Here is a 21,092-nt window from a genome sequence, read left to right as displayed (position 1 = left end):
CTTTGGTATATGATTGATTTTTTAATGATAGAATTTGAATAATAAAATTTAATGATTTGTTTACAATATTAAATAAATAGTCCGGGATACATCGCCCATTTTTGCAAGTGATTACTATCAAGCTAATTTTTCGTGAGTAGCTTTATTTTGATGAGATGCCCAATAATTTCATGTACGAAACTCTCGATTGTGGTAGCTTACAGAGGTAACAAGGATAAAAATTTTTGATTTGACGGTTCTCAAATATTTATAACGCAATTTGTAGGACAATATGTCTGTTGAATTATATAAGTATTAAATAAGTGAAAATAAAAAAATCTGCTGGTTAGTAATCATTTATGATGACTTCGTTATCGATACACATTGGAAAGGGGGACTCTTTGATCAAACCATAGATTTTGTAGGACAAATATTTTTTCGAATAATTTAGATAATTATCTTGAGATTGAACAAAAAAAAACATTCAGTTAGTAATTAATATTTGAGAACCATCATATCAAAATATTTTATCCTTGTTACCTCTGTAAGCTACCACAATCGAGAGTTTTGTACATGAAATTATTGGGCATCTCATCAAAATAAAGCTACTCACGAAAAATAAGCTTGATAGTAATCACTTGCAAAAATGGGCGATGTATCCCGGACTAAAAGATTTAACAAATTATTGTATAATAATTGAATTACAACAATATAGGTACCTGTATAATTTATTTTAAAAAGTAACACATAAGAACTTTATTCCATATTACCTGTTCTAATATCTCAATTAAAAGTAATTATTATTAGTGTGTACCAAATACCAACGTGTTTTGTAAATATATACTTTAAAACTTCAATTATCCATTTAATTAATGGCTGTTTATGCATCATAACCTCGTAAATATTTCAGTTTAAAATTGAAACGTTTTTTTTTTGCTTTAGTCTTTGGTAGTACCTGTATACGTAGTATATTATTATTAGTCTGTGGTAGTACCAATTATTTTAAAATTATTGTAGGTATGTTGATTATATAATATAAGAATCGATAACTTCTTTATTATTACACGCTTTATATTAGCTTCACCTGTATGTTTGTAACCGACTTCTTTGGGCGCGATTTTGACCCACTTTAAACGGCCAGATTTCGTTCAAACTTTGTAGATTTATTGAGGACCGATGACAATACACTAATTTGATAAAATTTTCTATTTTTTAGTTCGGTTTTCTATAAAAAGCGTGTTTTTTAGTTTTATTAAACTATTATTATTTTTGCATTATATATCAAAAGGTTATTTGATTTATATTACTAATACTAATAGTACAGTATTAGAATACTATGATTTTGAAAACTCTCAATATCGAATTATTTTCCGACAAACTAACGCCATCTAGTTGTAAACGAAGAAAATAAATGTAAAGTTTATGAAAAAACAGCCTCCATTATAAAATTCGCGATTATTATTTTAAGATAGATACAAAACTTAGCTAAAATTTAACAATTATTATGTTGTACTAAATTTAACATTAGTTAATATTTTTATCGATGCAGTGCCTTTTTATTTGAGGCATTTTTCGTTATAAATTTAACTTGTGATAAAACTTTATCAATAATAATTTCTACGATATATTTCCATGCAAATTTAACAAAAAAATTTACTTGTTTGAAAAACTTATTTGTTTTTTTTTTTATTATTAAGACACCTGCGTTTTGTTTTGATTCTTTATTCCGATATAAATTAGTATAAATACAATCACAATATTAACAAAAAAAAATGAAGCCTGAAATTAAATCTTCCTATGTTAACGCATCGTAAAGGTTAAAAAAAATGCATACATAGAAAATTGTATATAAAAATAATTATTATTAGAGGAAAATCGTTTTCCTATACTTATGGCCTCGTAACAGATATCCATTGGCATACTTGGTAACAATTAAATCTGGGAATCTCTAAAAAGCATTATTGTTAGGTGTTTTATAAAAAATCTCATACAATCATAGCATACAATGTAACCGCGAGTGGTTCTTGTATCGACTTTATAAAATTAAGGTTATCTCTTCCACTTAGATCACTCTTCCACGAGTACGGGGTTATAGAAACAATAAAATTGACATAAATCCTGTTAGGTGTTTGAATATAATAAACTAACATAATATTATAAAGTTTATTTAAACATAATATAATAATATTAATTTAGGAGTAAGTTAGTCACGCATTTCGAATACCGACCATTTATTTTCTATCGATAACTAGTAATCCCGGCGAACTCCGTTTCGCCACCAGAGACACCTTTTCTTTGCTATAAACCTCACGGAGCCCGAGACCTTTCCAACGAATGCAAAACCGTGGAAATCGGTTTGTGCGTTCTGGAGTTATATAGCGTCAGGAAGGAAAACCCGACTTATTTTTATATAGTAGATTATTTCTTCAAACTCTGAAGTTTTTATAATTATAGTTGTATATGTATCTAAATTCTAAAGCACATTATCTAAATGGTTATATCATGGATTTTTTAATACAACATATTATGAGTTATTTTACGATATAAAAACCATCAAAATCGAATTAGTTTATTTTTTATCAGTCAACACAAAAAACGCAAAACCAATTTTTATTACCTACCTTAATTCTTATACATACTAAAATTATTAGTAGAATTATTTAACTTTTCATATGTCCGTTTGTAATTAACATGGACAAATACAAGTGGATAATAATATCTGCCCTTTTACGTCCGAATTGCTCACCATATTTGAATGTATTTAAAACATAGATAAAGCTTTTGACAATGTATACAGGATAATTTATACAATATCAAATCTAATCTATCAACATACAAAAATTCATCCAAATACCTTCCATTGTTTCTAAACTTTCACATACAAACTTTCATCTATATTAATAGAAATTGTCGCCTCTCACCATGTAAACAGTACTATATGTTTACACAACACGTATATAATTACCAGTATATAAAATTACTTCACACTTACGATATTTGATCCTGTGAAATATTATATGTATCAAGTTATTAATCGATTTACTACTTTCTCAATATCTCTGATTACCTTTAGATTAGGGCTAAGTACTTAGAATAAGTAGGATTTCTTTAAGTTTAAGATTGTAGATTTTATTTCCTAACATTAGTAATATAAATATAAGCTTCACCTTTATGTAACCGACATTAAACTCGATTTTTACTCACTTTAAAGTGTTTAAACCACGTAGAATCTTCATCTAAAGCGTCGTGTCTTTTGAGTTTATTTTTTTTAAATATAGAAACCTAGACGAAATAAACAAGTAGAACATTTTTCTCTTTTCAATTTGACCATTAATTATAAAATATTTCATAATATGTTTTATATCCCTACTAATATTATAAATGCGAAAGTAACTCTGTCTGTCTATCTGTTATACGCTTTCCCGCTTAAACCTCTCAACCGATTTTGATGAAATTTGGCACAGACAATCTTTAGACCCTGAGAAAGAACATAGGCTACCTTTTATCAAAACACCACGCGGGCGAAGCCACGGGCGGAAGCTTGTTTAGAATAAATTCTCTAATGTTTTGTAAACATTGAATGTATTTATAAAAATACTTATTGAACGAAAAACCTACAAAAATTTTAATTTCGAATAGGAGCTTCTTTATCATAATATTTTTTTAATTAGAATATCAATTACCAAAATTTAAAAAAGAAATTGTTTTATTAAATATACACTTTAATCCTTATTACGTAAACGATTAGTAGTAGGTAGTAGGAAATTAAATGTGAGCAATTATATCTCAACCAAGCTTATCATAGTAATATATCATTAGAATAACTTTAACTGGTTGGTTACGTTTAACATATTTTCTCTTGTGAAACTCTTACAGTAATTTTCTTAAGAGCGGTTAGGCGGTCAGCGAAAATTCTGCTATTCTCGCCGTAAGTGAGGGGTGAGGGGGTCCGCGTTTAGTATGGAATCAACGTGCTCGAAACTAAAAATCGTAAGCGCCATTCACATTTTTATCAAAAAGTGAATGAAAATATTTAGTATTTTCTAAATCTAAAACAGTCACGAAATCGAGACCGAGAAAACCGCAGGACACAGCTAGTTTAATATATAATATACAAGTTATGAAATTGGGTATTGAGACTATTATTATTATAAAAATAGCATCAAAATATTGACGACATAAATAAACGAAACACTAAGAAACGATGATTTGCATGTTTACGGCTAGTTAATTCTAAGCATTATTGTCTTAATATTATAGATGACGATCTATTTTCATTGAGATAATTAATATGACTAGCTGTGCCCCGTGGTTTTACACGCAGTGCTCCGCCTCCGCTCCTGTTGGTCTTAGCGTGATGATATATAGCCTATAGCCTACCTCGATAAATGGGCTATCTAACACCGAAAGAATTTTTCAAATCGGACCAGTAGTTACCGAGATTAGCGCGTTCAAACAAACATACGAACATACAAACAAACTCAAACTCAAACATTCATTTATTCAATTAGACTACTATTTCTACTTTCGAATCGTCATTACAAAGTATTTTTAACATTTACCACCGATTCGGAAAGCAGTATCTATGGAGAAGAATCGGCAAGAAACTCCGTCAAACACTTCGTCTTTATAATATCTATTAAAAAAACTACTATTAATAAAAACCAAAATAACGTTTCTTTAATATGTTTGTTATACAATTAATCGTCAAGAATTGTTTATTATATAAACTGCATGTTGAAGATGGATGTTTTTGTATTCATTCAAGATTCAGAATTACGATTTATCTTAGACAGAGATTATGTATATGTTAATACTAGCTTTCCGCCCGCGGCTTCGCCCGCATTTTCAAAGATAAACCCGCATAATTCCCGTTCCCGTGGGATTTCCGGGATAAAACCTATCCTATGTGTTAATCCAAGTTACCCTCTATATGTGTGCTAAAATTCATTGTAATCGGTTCAGTAGTTTTTGCGTGAAAGAGTAACAAACATCCATACAAACTTTCACATTTATAATATTAATAATATGTAATAACATAAAAGTTAATAATAATAAAAGCCTCTTTCAATAGAAGAGGCTTGCAGAAGTACATTTGTAATTACTTACCTACTTATATTAGCGCTAATAAACACCTTTTTTTGTAACTACATTCTTGCAAATAAATGTAATTTGAATTTGAATTTTTACATCTTAGGATGATGATTCTTACTTCATAGTTGTATATTTTTGTTATCAAATGTATGTTTTTTTAATTTATTAAATATAAGTCGTCAATACATGATTCAATTAGTTTCCATTCTTCTCTTACTATATAATATTATAATTAGACACGAATTTGTATGATTTAAAAGAGCAACTACATTACGGACTTATTTCATTGTCCTGTGAGTGAATTCGCAAGGCTGATATTGCACATAATCTGTTATTGTTATAAAGTTCTTTAAATCAGATTCTATAAATTATGTATGTAATTTTAATTTAGTATTTCAGTTAGTGAAGTTTATTTTTGTAAAATAAAATTGTATCTGTGTCGCATTGGGCATTGTCCTGTTGGCATGTGATGTTTCTTAAAAATTATTGTTACTCATTCAATGTATTATGATTATCGAAAGCGTTTCTAAATTATAGTTGAGTAATGTTTAAGTTGAATATTTAAATATTTTCATTCCCTTAACTGGTATGCTTTCACAACTAACTGGGATATTATAATTAAATGAAAAACGTTTTGCTGCGATTACTGTGTTTATTTCTTACCACATTGGCCATTTCCTTTGACTTGTATTGGAAAGTTCTAAACAGGAAGTACTTTAATATGTATTTAAGACTAGCTGCTCCGCGCGGTTTCGCCCCCGTGGCTCCACTCCTGTTGGTCGTAGCGTGATGATATATAGCCTATAGCCTTCCTCGATAAACGCGAGCTAACACCGAAAGAATTTTTCAAATCGGACCAGTCGTTCCCGAGATTAGCGCGATCAAACAAACAAACAAACTCTTCAGCTTTATAATATTAGTATAGATTAATTTCCCTTAAAGCATAATGTGTTTGAAAATGGATACAAGGAAGTCGGTTAAAAATTGCAATTCAGACCAAATAAATCCTGAATTAATTTTAATAAGCTAACTGTAATTAATTCATATATCTAGTAATATCTATAATTTAATTATCTGTGGTAACAATTAACATATGGGGCATTTCACGCCAAGCGGACACAGATTTCAGGGTCAGGTTTCAGATTTCGGTTATATTTTAGTATGTTACACCTGTATATATCCTCGGTATGTATACGAAAAATTTTTGCATTTAGAAGCTTAGTTTTCAAAATACAGATCTTTGAAGATGTCAGTAAGCGCGAGGTATGGGGGACTTTGAATGTAATTATCAGTTCAAGAAAAGTAATTTTTAAATAAATTGATGACTGAATAATATACCCCATGAAATAAACTTTTTATGCTCATATTTCGAATTTCGAATTAATATTAAAATTCCTTAGAAAAATAAAAAAATATTTTTCTTTGTCATTTTTTACAAACTTTGCGTATTTTTAATTTTTTTAAAGATCATTAAATAAATAGCTTTTATTATGCTTAAACTTCATGCAAAGTTCTAGAGTGGTCATCGCAGAAGTTTAGAAGCTACATGTATTATAATGTCGAAGCGCGGCAATATCCCCATACTAGCGCCTAGCGCGACGCACTGCAATATTCATAGAAACGGGGACAAAAAATAAATTCTAGAAATTTGAATTAAATGAAGTGTCAACAGATAGGTCTTTAAAAATTGATTAGAGGTTTATGAATAAGTTTTATGCTAAAATAAATAATTGACGAGATATACGTATTCAAAGTCGTAAAAATGTCATATTACTTTACTGAATATTTTTTTTTAAGAAAACTAAAGTAATATTTTCTTGCTTGTTATTTACCACTATAAAATCTTATTAAAACCTGAAACGGTGTTATTAACTAACTATAATGAGATAAATACTGCAGTACGGTGCGCTAACCAACTAAGCGCTAGTATGGGGATATTGCCGCGCTTCGACATTATAATACATGTAGCTTCTAAACTTCTGCGATGACCACTCTAGAACTTTGCATGAAGTTTAAGCATAATAAAAGCTATTTATTTAATGATCTTTAAAAAAATTAAAAATACGCAAAGTTTGTAAAAAATGACAAAGAAAAATATTTTTTTATTTTTCTAAGGAATTTTAATATAAATTCGAAATTCGAAATATGAGCATAAAAAGTTTATTTCATGGGGTATATTATTCAGTCATCAATTTATTTAAAAATTACTTTTCTTGAACTGATAATTACATTCAAAGTCCCCCATACCTCGCGCTTACTGACATCTTCAAAGACCTGTATTTTGAAAACTAAGCTTCTAAATGCAAAAATTTTTCGTATACATACCGAGGATATATACAGGTGTAACATACTAAAATATAACCGAAATCTGAAACCTGACCCTGAAATCTTTGTCCGCTTGGCGTGAAATGCCCCACATATAAGAGAAAAAGATTTTTGAAGTGCAACTTCTTTATCGGGGTTGGAAAAAAATTTAATGTAACATTTTTTCGTTACGCGTGACATTTTTCCGTTACGCGCCATCTTTTTCTTATCCCTACCACGCTTGATTCGACGTATTTCTGTAAAGTTGCATATTATAGTAAATTTACGTGTTACGTGTGTACACATTTTGTTCCTTTGTTTGCCTCTACAACATGGTAGAGGTGTAAATATAAACTTTAATCATATTGTTTTTTATAAATTAAATATTCCTATTAATGTTAATTATGTATTTATATTTTAACAGAAGATAATATATATCTATATTTACAGACGTTTAAAACATTTAATTCAATTCTTTTCCAAAAAAAGTTTTCACAGAAGTAAAAGAAAATCGTTCCTTAAGTTTATAGTCACGTTCTAAGCCTAAGATGAAATTACATCTTAGAGCTCTTGAGTAAGATTTAGCTTCAAAAGCTGCTATGTGGAGTGCTCTTAGAATAAAACTGACCCTTTTTTAGTGAGAAATAATGTTATACAGTATATTAGTAACATTACATAGTATAAAACAAAGTCGCCTTCTCTCCCTATGTCCCTATGTATGCTTAAATCTTTAAAACTACGCAACGGATTTTGATGTGGTTTTTTTAATAGATAACGTGATGCAAGAGGAAGGTTTTTGTATAAAGTTTATTGGCTTTAGGCGCGTTGAGTAAATCAAGGTCGCGTCATGACAATACCGTCCCGTCATAGAGTAAAGGCGACGATTTTGCTATCTTTGAATCATGCCAAACAAGTTTCACTTTTCACACTCTCTTTTTTTTGTTATAAAATCTCCGAAAAGACTGCTCTGATTCGGATGCTACTGTCACTGAGAGATAGGTAATGTTTTGATTAAAAATGCAGGATAAAATTGTTACAGTAATGGTTTACGAAGAAAAATATACAATGTTATTTGAAAAATTCGGGCCTCAACTAGGTAGGTACCTATTGTAGAAAATATTAATAGGTACATAAATTTTAAATGATTGCCAATAAAATGTCGAATAAAAATATTTCACACATAATAAAATATTTTAATGATAATTTATTAGTGTTTTATTAGTAATAAAATATTGAATAAATTATCACATAATATCTGAATCTTGTACAGTTAGCTCAAATTACCATAAATAGTGGACTAGAAATATAATTTATATTACGATTAAATTGGTTATAAATAATAAACTACTGTAAAACTTAATAATTTATATTAAAAAATCAATTGGAATATAAGAAGAAGAAAAGAAAAAAAAATGTGTGCGTGTACTAGCGTACACACGTAAGAAGTGAAACTTCTTTATGACCTTATTTTTCAAAAAATAATTTACTATATGCAGCTTTACTTAGAAATACATCGAATCACGCGTGGTAGGGATAAAAAAAAGATGGCGCGTAACGGAAAAATGTTACACTAAATTTTTTTCCACTTCAATTAAAGATATTAGAAATTATTGGATAAAATGTCTCTGTTTTTGATAACATCTCTAGGATATGCATAAAAAACATTCCTCGAGAACCACTCTATCTACTTATAAACAAAACAGCAAAGAAATCCGCTGCTTAGTTTTAGAGATTTAAGCATACTTAAGACAGACAAACAGACAAGCAGGAAGAGACTTTGTTTTAAAATATTATTTATTTTATTAAATAGGTACTTGCTTTCCGCCCGCGGCTCCGCCCACTTCGTCTAAAACCTATAATAAATTATATACTAAAACCTTCCTCTTGAATCACTCTATCTATTAAAAAAACCGCATAAAAATCTGTTGCGTAGACTTAAATATTTAAGCATACATATATAGGTGCTTTTTTTTAAATGAGGCATACATAGGGACAGAGAAAGCGACTTTGTTTTATACTATCTAGTGAAGTGATGCAATTATAGAGTTTCTTGCCGATTCTTCTTTATAGATACTGCTTTCCGAATCGGTGGTAAATGTTAAAAATATGTAATGACGATTCAAAAGTGCTTCTAGAAGAAATCTAATTGACTAATAAATGCTTGAGTTCGTTTGATGAATTATTTACTAAGGGGCGCCATAAAGAGCCCTAACCAAGCTAAGACCGACCCTATCTTCTGAGTGCAATCAACTTTAGCAACAAGTTTTCTATATTATATACCTGTAGTGGGTTTTACCAGCGATTTAATAAATTATGATTAACTTCGTGACAATTTAATTCGTGTAACGGTGAAAATGTATCGATTATTATAATGTTTATGTTTTTATTGAGTAAAATTTAAATTTAGAGCTCGATTTTGTCAAAAATGTTTATTTACAATATTTAGTTTTTAAAAATGCAAAATGAAAGAAAGACCATCCGGGTAGAGCCAACTAGACAGGAGACTAGAGGACAACTAGTATTGTATAGAATCTCGCTGACCCGGCTACTTATCACTTAGAAATATACTTTACGACCTATTTTCATATCTACGGAATTTATCTACACAAAAACAAATCATAAAAATGCGGACTAGTGTTTACAAACTAACAAATTTTTATACATAACAATATAATAATAATAGTTTAAAAAAACTAAAAAACACGCTTTTTATAGAAACCGAACTAAAAAATGGAATAATTTTATCAAATTATTGTATTGTCATTGTCATAAATCTACAAAGTTTGAACGAAATCTGGCCGTTTAAAGTGGGTCAAAATCGCGCCCAAAGAAGTCGGTTACAAACATACAAACATACAGGTGAAGCTAATATAAAGCGTGTAAAAAATATTTAATGACTTAATTTGAAAATGAAATTTTCATTCAATTACACATTCCATTACGTTATTATTTATTAAAATATACGTTTCAATCAGTAATTAACGATAATTGTTACAATTTCACTTATCAATTTGATATTTTACTAAACAATACTTATATTCAGCGGTTTCGCCCGCTTTGTCTAAAACCTAATAAATTATATACTAAAACCTTCCTCTTGAATCACTCTATCTATTACAAAAAACCGCATCTAAATCCGTTGCGTAGTTTTAAAGATTTAAGCATACATAGGGACAGGGAAAGCGACTTTGTTTTATACTATGTACTGATTACGAAAATGGACACCATTTTTCATGTCGGTGTTTAGCTGTGAAATGGTCCGAATCAATACGCTATTATAAACTAGTTAATTACTAATTGTAATTACTCGTTTGAAATAATATTGAGCAAGTGAATCAAGTATTTATGAAAAACTTTTGCTTAATCGAAACGAATTATACATATTAGCGTTTGTTAATACGCCAATTAAACATCGATTAATTTAATAACTTGAGTGTTTTTTGTTTGTTTATTTGTTTGATACAGCGTGTTGTTTTTGTCCCTTGAAGTATCTGTAGGTACTTAATATTATAAAGCTGAAGAGTTTGTTTGTTTGAACGCGCTAATCTCAGGCACTACTGGTCCGATTTGAATTTTTTTTTGGTATTAGATAGCCCATTTATCGAGGAAGGCTATATGCTATACTATCATCACGCTAAGACCAACAGGAGCGGTGAGCGGAGCAATATGCGAGTAAAACCGCGTGGTACAGCTAGTTGGAATATAAATTAGATTTGTTTGTCAGTTGAAGTTTTCGGAATTGAATATGATTCGCTTGTAAGAGATCGATATACAATGATTATACAAGTATGAATGGTGAAACTGACACATAGGTACATAATTATTAGCCATTAGGTTTTATTTAGAAAAGACAATATTTTATTCTCCTTCACAAATTACCTGCCTAGTAGGTACTGGGTTTATCCCGTAATGAGATATACCTTCGTCATTATAACGGATCTTGCTTATTAAATTGCTTGCATATAAAATTTATAATAAAAAAATTGTTCAAATGTATTTAACTTGTTTAATAAATATAATAGATTACTTTTCATCTTCTTTTAAGAGAAGTTACAAATTTTTTCTAGAAGATAATTTTAAAAAAATTACCCGATTATAAAATTCGCGCGTTTTGACAGCGCGAAGAATCACATCGTATAACCAATAATAATAATTGGTCAGCTATTTAAAAATGAAACACTCTGTAGATATAGGAATGTGTACAAATTGTTGAAAAATATAAAAATTAAACACTCTGTAGATGAGAATTACCTAGGAATGGAATAGCCGGGTTTTTCCCTGTAGGAAAACCCTGGAGGTTTAAACCTGTGTGTACCTATTCTAAATACAGCCTACGTTCATACCGTTGGTTTAATTAGCACCTGATATCAAGAGGTCTCAAGTTCGATTCTTAGTAATAATAAATTGGAGTCCAGCGTCTAGTAAATAGCGTAACTATTCTCTAATCTGTGATATAACGATCGAGTTTCGAGATATATAAAAAAATTCTAAGAACACCTTGCCTTGGAAAGTCCTACTCCTAGTACAACTATTTAGTCAAACAACGAGAATAGAATAGGTAAATTAAACCAAAAATCTTATCAACTTTGCGGATATAAAACAACAGGACAAATTATTTATGCCGGTAATAAGAAATATATTATACTCGGAATTGCGAAACGCATTAGGGTTGAACAAACTTGATTTTTGTTCATTATTTAAATATGATTGTAATATGTTTTTGAAGTGAAAACTTCTTTAGCGGCGTTGGGTATAAAATCTTAAACTCGCGTCAGGACACGTGACCTGATCGAAAAAGCGTAAGACGGATGGATATCAAACATGCTCAACGTTAATAATCAAGTTTTAACTTCTGCCGGCACTCCCGGAGTGCAACCCGTCTTTTTTATAAATGTCGTTGAGCTCACCAGGATGTCTCAAGTACTTTTTATGCATATCAATTTAGAATTTTAAACAAATATTTTTCACATGGTTAATCATATTGCATTTAATAGTAGCTGACCGGCCAAACACTCGTCAAGACGCCATTATCTCTTTGTGGTATAAAAAAATATATTATTTTTTTCAAACTTACCGAAAATCCTCGCAAAAATTTGACTAAAACCTTCTTCTCTTAATTAAATAACTCTTAAATACATGACTAAAATAATTACCACGACAATTCTATTTAAATTATTAATTGTATAAACACATTTTGCGCAGCCCTACATTGTTTTATGTTTTATTCAAATGACTCAGCAAAGGTAAGTCCCGCGCAAATTTTACCGAGTAATTGGAGATTTTTAAAAATTAAAATAAATATACCTCATTCCATGACCACAGACTACACATACATAATTATTAATTAGTGGCGTTTGACGTCACATATTAGGTTTTTTTTTCATTCAACAATTGGTTGTTGCCAGTTGTTGCATTTGGAGGCTATTTTTATTATGTAATTTTTATGTTTCATTGCTAATAGTATTTGATTATGCATAATTCTCAGAATTAATATTGAGATTTTTATATACACGTGCATGCAATAAATATGTAGCAAAATAATAAATACTATTTCATTAATAAATAGATCAAATCGCATAGATTATTACGGCCTTTGACCTCGATTATATTCATTATAATATCCTATTGCACAAGTTGCAGTAATAATAATCTAAGAATACTCCATAATTCTATTTATTGATAAGACAAACAAAACAAAACAAACGCCATAATATAATCACGTGTGATCGAAAAACCCGCGAATCTCAACAGGTTTTTGACGTTTGCCGTGACGTATCGATTTCCCGGGCTCCGACGAGCGCAGTCGTACAAAAATCATTTGAACCTCCCATCGACGACAGTCAGCCATAAGTGTGAAACGCGAGCGCGCGTTTCTGAACGAACCTTTATTTTGAAACATTAATTTTTTTTTCACGCCTCGTAAGTAGTCTATGCCTATATTCTTAAAAAAAAGCACGCAATATTTAATCTGTGCGGATTGCGCGCGAATATTATTGTGCCAGTGTTTTGTGTTTGGATTGCGTAAGTAAATATAAACTATTGAAATTTCGTATGCGTAAATAATTCTTTGAAAAAAGTAAAAACGATACGTTTGAATTAACATTGCATAGGTATGTACAAAAATATATGATAATCGATACGTTTCGAACGATTTGCTTCCGAGTCGTATTAAAATGATAATTATTTTGTTTACTAACATACATAGGTATATCTAGTTCACAAGATCAATCATAATCATATGCGTATTTTTTATTTATCTTAATTACAAAAACTAAACAATCATTATATGATAAAACTGTTAAATCCTAACATAAAAATATAAACAAAAATTATTATCTGATACAATATAGATACCTTACATTATAACATGTACTATGTTATCTGCAATTTTGTATTGCAATTTTTTCCTTAAGTTTTAAATCGAACAGCTAGTAGAAAAGGTTTTTTATGATGTTTTATTTAAAATATCTTATTTTTTTAAAGACCGTGCTAAATTAGGTAAATATGTACAATTTACATGTTCTTTTAAATCGTAATAGTTTTGAATAAACCTATTTGCTCAATATGTTGTGAGCCTTTCGTAACCTTTCGTAGTTTTCTAAAAAGTTGGGAAGAGATAACGAAATTTGATAGCAACAAGTAGTTGTCCCTATACGCACTTTGAAAGTTATACATACGTACATAACTATGAATACTTCTCAAAAGTGAAGTAGATAATGACATTAGCTATAATCAATGAAAGTCCTGTTAAAATTGGTCCAGCCGTTTCAGACAAAATATTGATTGAACATTATTGTGTTTATAGGGTTGTGAAAATTTACTTTCCAGATCACTTTCTTACATTTACTCCAGTTTTTTAATGCTTAAAGCTTTAAACATATTTATTTAATTCACTTATTCTAACATTTAAAATAATATTATAAACTCACTTTAATAAAATACTAGTCGTTTGCTCCAGCTCTACTCGGATTAAATTTAAATCCAATTAGTGTAGTCTTCTCGTCGAAGAATTATCAAAATTGGTTCAATAGTTATGTGAATTTAAGAAACTAACATTGTAACAAACCTTTCTACTGGTGAAATAATTTCAAATGGTTTATGTTGATTCTGATTTACAAACAAATAAACAAACAAAAATACTTCCACTTTACAATAGTCGCTTGCGTAGTCAACGCTGATTCAGAAATCAATCTATTTCTGTGTTCAATTTCATACAAATACGATCAGCTGTTGACGTAAAAGAGTAACAAACATACATAGTAGGATATTAATATATTTATACAGCAAAACACGGTCTTCCGCATGCTGTAACTAGTCTTAATACAGTTCCAAAATTGCCTTCACTTGTATCATTTGAAATTAACTTAGATTTGTTAAGCTCAACCTATAAACCGAGTAAGGACGAACATTCACTTTTAGCAAGGACATTCTTAATAGGGCTGTCAATTTTTTTGGACTATATTGGTTAAGGTACAAAAGTTGATTTAGGAAATATCATTCCGCACTCGGCTTCCACCGCTTTGTAGGAAACTAAACAAATTATATACTACAACCTTCCTCTTGAATTACTATATATCTATTTATGAAACTTCATCAAAATCTGTTGCGTTAATTTTAAAGATCTAACCATGCGGACATACAGACGGCGGAAAGCAACTATTTTATAGGTACAATGTAGTGATAAAGCATTACAATTTCCATATATTTTCCCTTATAAAATATTGATATTTAAGAAACAACAAAAAATAAGAGATACTGTTTTTTCATTTACTTTAATTACCTCGTAAAGTAAACAATACGATTACCTCGAAATTAAGTACATAAATATTTTTTTATAAAGTACAGGAGGCAACCCTGAAGTTAACGGCAGTTCGTAATTATCAAAAGGCCTTTACGTAATCTTTTGGAAGGATAACCACATCACTTATGGACCATCTTTGATGGGGGTAACGGTTACCATACAGTTCAAAACAAAATTTGTATGTTATATCAGGAAATTGAAATTGTTTGAAAATGGGACGTAGCAACGGCTAGATTGATTAAGAGTTAACAAGGTGATATTTAAAATGAAAACAGAAAATTGTTATTTTTTAATAAATGCGTTTATATTTTATTTTATCTATGAATTTGAAATAGTCATTATGAATTCCAAAAAATATATAACTTTTAAAGTTTTAAAGATAGAAAAAGATAACCAAGAAGGTCAATTTTTAAGTTATTTTAATTTGAAGTATTAACTTTAAATCCTTAATTGATAAAATTAATATTAATATTTAATAACAATCGGATGTTAATTTTATTCCTAATACGCTTTAATTTATTCACGATTGTTTACATGACAATAATTAGATAGGGTTGCCATATTTTATTTTTTATATAATTCTTTTTATATTCTTAAAATATGTTCATCTACATTATATAAATAAATCAATCAAGTAGGTAAGTTTATATTAAAAATCCACCACATTTTCACTGTACGGAAAATCTACAAAAGTATTTGGAATGACATACTTGTCAAAATGATTTTACCTTATATTATAATATGTAAAAATATATAAAAGACGTTTGGCACTCGGGGACTGCCGCGGTAAAGCTATTGCATGCTATGCCTTCAAGCCACACCTCCGCGCCCGTCGGAGTGGGGAGCGTGAGGTTTTTCGTTACTAAATTTCTGGATTCGGTCCCCGCGCTCAAGGCCCGCGATAGAAGCTATGCAATAGCTTAAAAATAAAATAAAAATGACTACCGGATTTCCAAGTTGCAATTTTGATATTATTTGGACAATATGTACAGATATGATTTTTCCCAGACATTAAAAACCTAATAATATTTAGTTTTACCTCTATGTATTTTTACTTCATATTTTAATTGGGTTTTCTGTTAATCTAACAATAATTTATATGTTTTTTAATAGCGTAATTGTCCCATTAAATAATAAAAATCATGTTAATTGACTGCGATTACGTTAGAACGATTATATTTTGATAAAAAAAAATATGTTTTGTGTAAAATAATTTGAAAAATGTAATAATTACAATAATAGCAGATTGCTTTCGAACATATCCAATTATACTGGCTCAGATATACGTGGTTTTTTTTTGTTATCTATTTATTTTATTTTATTTTTGTTGTGGTGACAACCCTGTATGCAGCTGTGTATTAATGCGCTTTCGCTCACATTCCTATTTCTCAACATTATTATTTCTTAGTGTGCGTGATTAATTTTTTGTATGATTAATAATCACAAGAATAAATATATATAATATAAAGCATTTAAAAAATCAGTTAATTATTATTGCCATCTTAGTAAGACGGTAAATTTCCGAGTCCTGTCTTAGAAAAACTACTTTTTGTACAAAGTTTTTACCTTTAAGTCCAGCTTTTCCGGTTGTACCTACCGGACGTTCCAACGTACAAAATTTAAGTTTTTAGATGCTATTATTTTTTTTTTCAAATAACAATAAAATATTTAATACTGTTCTCTTAAGAGAATTTACATTTAACTAATGTATTTTTTTATATCGTCTATAAACTCCTTCAAACACCAAAATAGTGTTGCATCTGCCAAAAATACATACTACCTTATTCTTTGCAAAGGCAGAACGAATTATTCCCATCAAGTACTGAATAAAAAACACAAACACGAGGTTTTGTTCAATAAGCAACAGACAATTAACGTTTTTCCCGTAATATATTCAACGTTAGCTCAATTAAATATAATACCTACATATATATTAACTAGTATATGCAAAATAAACAGATGATATGAAAAATTGCAATTGCACAATTTTTTGAAATAGGTTTTATCCCAAAATGTTGCTTTGGAACTCATTACACATACTTATACCAAACTAGCTTCCGCCCACGACTTTGTACGTGCATCCCCGTTTTTCCCCGTTCCCGCAAGAATTTCGGGAAATCCTTTCTTAGCGGATGCCTACGTCAGCCCGATACGTCCAGTGGTTTGGGCTGTGCGTTGATAGATCACTATATCAGTCACCTTTGAGTTACATGCATTTCCGTTAACATATATATTATAGATTATCGGAATTTCATACAAACAAATCTCCTTTTAAACACGGTTATATTAGCTTCACCTGTATGTATGTATGTGTGTAACCGATTCCTTTAGACTCGATTTTGACACACTTTAAACGGACAGATTTAATTCAAACTTTGTACACTGATCAGATCAGTGACAATACAAAAATATCATCTTATTGTAGCGTATTTTTTAACTGTACTTATCCAATAAATTTACTCCTATAACTTACATAGTGCTCACAGACTATAAAAAGCATGTTGCAAAATTTCAAATTCCCAATTCTAGTAGTTTATGCCGTTATTCATTATTCATTCATAACGTCAGTTTTCTTGTTTACTAATATACCATGTTTTATTTATGGCTTATGTGGCAAATCGAGAACCTTCTTGCAACAACTAAAATAGTGTCCTATTTGGTCACTCGGGAATAATCTTACTTGCTTTACGTTACTCTTTCACGGCTAATCCTATTTGCATGCAATTTGGCACAGAGATAGATTAGTCAGGATACGTATGCTCACAGGCAGGTATACGAATGAAAAAAGTAGTAGCATAAAATAATAATACTAATTACCAGTAGCATAAAAAATCAACCATAATTATATTTCTTTAAAGGCAATCACAACCGGAGTTCATGCATTTTTAGGACAAAGGAAATAATTTGAGCATTCATTGCAATTACAATATCCTAACGCATAATTCAAGCTAATCATAATATGCTTTATTATCATTTCAATTTTAGTTTTTTACTGTGTAGTACTAATTTCAATACAGGTAATGTTTATATTATGTACTCGCTTCACTCGGCGATAATATTAGAAACAAAAAACTCAAAAAACCCAAAAAATTTTAAAATATGAATAAAAATTAAAATATATCAAATTAACATTAAAAATAAACAAAGGTACAAACCATAACCGAAAAATTTCCACATCTCTATACAGTACCATTTTTCTCAAAGTGACCTTCATTCTTATTTTATAGTACAGCTTAAAAACTCAGATAAAACACCTGAATAATATCAGGTCAAAAAAACCGGCGAGTTATTTTTATAGAAAAGAAAGTGATATATTTAAAACCAAGTCATTTGAAATCTAGTCCAAAATCTGAATAAAGATTAAAATTCTACGCGCATTCTTCTTTCTGATGCAATGTTCGCTTTTGGTTAAATAATATTACTATTGTACTAAAACCTATATTACTACATTCTAATACAACGTTATAGGTTTTGCACTAATTTTATTTAAAAAATATCTAAATAGTACAAAATTCATATAAAAATATAACCTATACAGAATTTTTGTCACTTTATTTTTAACCAACCTCCGAAATAGCCTAACCGATTTTAATGAAAATTTTCGTATTTATAGTTCCTTAATCTGAGAATAAGTTTTTTTTTAACTACTTCTAATACTCCTAAATAAGGGTGGCCTGTAAACGTGTGCTAGGTCAGCTAGTAATATAGAATAATTAAGGTCACATGCAATCAATACATGCTTGAAACATTGTCAGTTAATGTTATTCTAACAGTTTTTAGTTGCATTTTAGGTTTAAGAGGAATTAGAATAATCACTGAAATTTTTTGAATTTCGAATCACGTTTAAAATCTATTTAATCTATACATAATATACTACAGGCCCATGTTGAAAAAGTTATGGGTCATTTGAACCACCAGGTGACCTATCTATAACGATATAAGAGCATAAAATAATAAGATTCAGCATCTGTGTTGCATTTCTATATTGCTTTTAATCCTTTTTTAATCCATTATTCCGCAACGCCGTACAAAAATCATGGAGGCAAGGGGAAAACCTGTACTTTCGAATTCTCATCTGCACTCAGGTGGACAGCTTACAAGTGACAGCATAGTGCTGAATCTTATTATTTTATGCTCTTATATCGTTCTAGATCGGTCACCTGGTAGTTCAAATGACCCATAAATTTTTCAACTTGGGCCTGTATCTGTGTCTATAGTATTTGATAGCATTTTTATGTTTCAAAATTACTATCTTGTTATTGTTTTAGGATATTATTTAGTAAGAACGAAGAAGTCTAGACTAGATTTTTTAAGCAAGAAATAAAGCTAAAAAGTAATCATAATATACCTATTATAAATACAAGCCAAAGTCACTCGATAAAGATGAATTTTTGGCGCGTTGAAAATATTTTCAAAGTCACGTCATGGCAATACCGTCACGTCATGTAGTAAGGCGACGATTTTAGTATGTTTGAATCTTGCCAAAGAAGCTTCACTTCTGACACGTGTGCTCGGCACACACGCTCTTTCTTTATGATATAAAAAAAAACATCTTTTGTCAGTACAGCTAGTAGAACATAATGTTAACAAACAATAAACAAAAAAAAAACAAAAATAATATTAAAACAAAACTGTAGTTTAACGTTCATTCAGTGATTTTATAATTCTTATCTATATGCGTTTTAATTTAATTTTAATAAACATATCTATGTAAAATGTTTTTTTAACATTGACTTACTTAAGGCTACTTGCACCTTATCTAATAAATATTAATAATAAGTTATCATTTCCGTAATTAAACCTTGAAAATTATTTATTTTGTTAATGCGTAGATATATTATAATATTATATGCATTTTTATTATGACTTAAAATAAAAAATATACACTTTGGTTAATTCCACATTAAAATATAAAGTAAATTTTAAAATCCATACTAATATTATAAATGCGAAAGTAACTAGCTCTGTCTGTCTGTCTGTCTGTTACTCAATCACGCCTTAACTACTGAACCAATTTGCATGAAATTTGGTATAGAGATATTTTGATACCCGAGAAAGGACATAGGATAGGTTTTATCCCGGAAATCCTACGGGAACGGGTTTCTCTTTGAAAACTCGGGCGAAGCCGCGGGCGGAAAGCTAGTGATGAATAAAAATTTCCTGAAAAAGTTTACTGGTATTGCTCCGCTCTTATTGGTCTTAGTGTGATGATACATATATTATAGCGTATAGCCTTTCTCGATAAATGGACTGTCGAACAGCGAAATATTTTTTCCTATCGGGCTCGTGGTTCCTGAGATTAGCGCGTTCAAGCAAACAAACAAACTTTCAGCTTTATAATATTTAGGCATATTATATAAATGTATCTAAAATGAGATACCAAGCAATTTCGCCTCTTTTTTGAAGTCGGTAAAACAACAAATCCTTTGTTTTAACGATCTAGTTTAGATATAACCAAGGTTCTTACTAATTAACTATACTCGAAAATATTAACCTCGACTTTCATTATATCAATATCAAGTTCATTATATATTTATTTAACACTAGCTTTCCGCCCGCGGCTTCGCCCGCTCAGTCAAAGAAAAACCCGCATAGTTCCCGTTCCCGTGGGATTTCCAGGATTGCGTCATTTTCCCGGGATAAAATATAGCCTATGTTCTTTCTCGGGTATCAAAATATCTCCATACCAAATTTCATGAAAATTGGTTCAGTAGTTTAGGCGTGATTGAGTAACAGACAGACAGACAGACAGAGTTACTTTCGCATTTATAATATTAGTATGGATGCAAACGTAACTAGCCGTTCGCCCCGGCTTCGACCGTATTTTTAACGTTTTAAAATTCTACCAAAAAATCAAAATAAAAATCTATAGAAGTTATAAATTGTGTAAAGTTAACACACATTTATTTATAGA

At 29.8% G+C, this 21,092-nt stretch overlaps 1 protein-coding gene across 3 annotated transcripts in view; it reads left to right on the top strand.

Annotated features, from left to right (window-relative positions):
- Pu (GTP cyclohydrolase punch) overlaps positions 1-21,092 on the top strand; it is a 36,530-nt gene that overhangs the window by 762 nt on the left and 14,676 nt on the right. Inside the window, exon 1 of one of the 3 annotated variants that reach the window (XM_090117124.1) lies at positions 13,142-13,296. The exons of 1 other annotated variant lie outside the window; for it this stretch is intronic. The gene's annotated coding sequence lies outside the window, so the exon portion shown is untranslated. Of the gene's footprint in view, positions 1-13,141; positions 13,297-13,379; positions 13,399-21,092 lie in introns of those variants that run through there. One more of the 3 variants, XM_090117125.1, reaches the window with a different exon arrangement.

Source organism: Colias eurytheme, chromosome 27 (genome assembly GCF_061535395.1).
Source record: "Colias eurytheme isolate Ceu_HAF_F1 chromosome 27, ilColEury1 Martin Lab GWU primary, whole genome shotgun sequence".
NCBI lineage: Eukaryota > Metazoa > Arthropoda > Insecta > Lepidoptera > Pieridae > Colias > Colias eurytheme.
This window is presented reverse-complemented; position numbering and strand designations above follow the sequence as displayed.